Consider the following 1,654-nt stretch of genomic DNA (forward strand, 5'->3'; position numbering starts at 1 on the left):
CCACAGATAGACATTTTGTGGGGAAGATAGAGGATGTAAAATGCTGTGATTGCTGCACTGTTATGTTCTTGACCAGACAGTTGAGGGTGAGGGCTGTGTTGCTCAGACCGCCACATGATCCCCCGCCAAAGAAGGATATTCTGTGATAGATGGAGCAAAGAGATGGTCACCATGTTGAAGTATACTTGGACTCTTAACTAACAGCTGGGGATGCGGGGAGAAGTGGGCAACAGCAGACTGTGTGAACCTAGCAGGCAGAGGAGCCCCAGGTAAAGGAGTATAGCTTAGCAGGAGTGGGGGTGGAAGTTGTCAGGGAGCAGATAGCTCTGGGGGCATAGTCCTTGAGATAGCCTGCTGCCTCTGCCAGCCAAGGTTTCACCATGATCCCATTTCCCCAAGGCTAGGGAAGGGTCAGAGACTTTTTCACTCACTCCCACTATGGGACAGGACCTGCGCCAGGTTCTTATGCCCTCTCTAGGTGCTATGTTCTCTTTTATCCTCACCCTCCCTGAAGGGCACCTTGGAAAGTTCTGTGGCCCTATGGTGATAAGAAAACTTCTACTGACCATCACTATGTGCTAAATCTGACACTAGATTTTGGAGGTACAAGGAAAAGCAAAGGGCCAGCCCTATAGGAAGCAGTTAAGCCCTGTGCATACAGAGCCAGATCCCATATGGCTGACCGCAGTTTGAATCTTGGCCCAAGCTACTTGAAAAACATGCCAGGCACATGTGAATGCATGCTCAAGTTCCTGATGGGATGGAGAAATGGAAGAAAAAAGGATTGTGGTGTGACCATACCCCCCACATTGGGGGACTCTCTCTCTTTCTTCTTCTCTGGCATGTGTACACACCTCTGTAAATTAAAATAAAAGGAAAAAAAGCAGAAGAGCAAAGACATTTATTCACTTGGTCTGCAAACATTGATTTACTCTGTGCCAGGCACCGTACTGGGTTTGTAGACACAGACAAGTGACTGTTCATCCCTCCTACAGGCACACATTGAATTCATGTTGTGTGACACTGGGAACAAAGATAAAGTTGAGCCTAGAGTCTACTCTTGGAAGCTCAAAGTCCATGGGGAAGACAGACACACAAATGCAGCAGTGTGTAAACAATGCCATCACAGAAGCATGGAGGGAGTGTCTTAGTCTGGTTTCTATTGGTATAACAAAATGCCTGAGACTGGGTAATTCATAAGTAAAAGAGGTTCATTTAGCTCTAGAGGCTGGGAAGTTCAAGATCTAGCAGTCTTATCTAGGCAGGGCATTCTGCTGCATCATAGCATGCCAGGTGGCATTGCAAGGTGGGAGTGAGTGTGAGAGGTGAGTGGGTGTGTGCAAAAACAAAACATCATACTCTGAGCGACTTCACTTTATAACAAGCCATTCTCACGGTAGCTAATCCAGGCCTAAGTTAGTGAGAACTCACTCATTCCAACTAGACCCTATTAATGTCTTTTAATGACCCTATCATCTCATAAGGGCCCACTCCCCACCTCCCATAATGTTACAGTGGCAATTAAATTTTAGCATGATTTTTGGAGAGAACAAATCATATTCAAATCATAGCAGGAAGGGAGTTCTGCCTGGGGCTTCAGAGAGAGTCCCTACTGAGGGAAACCCCAAGGTGGAGTTGGCAGCCTGTAGCTAGG

This window comes from Tupaia chinensis, unplaced genomic scaffold, assembly GCF_000334495.1.
Source record: "Tupaia chinensis unplaced genomic scaffold, TupChi_1.0 Scaffold000672_1, whole genome shotgun sequence".
NCBI classification, from domain to species: domain Eukaryota; kingdom Metazoa; phylum Chordata; class Mammalia; order Scandentia; family Tupaiidae; genus Tupaia; species Tupaia belangeri.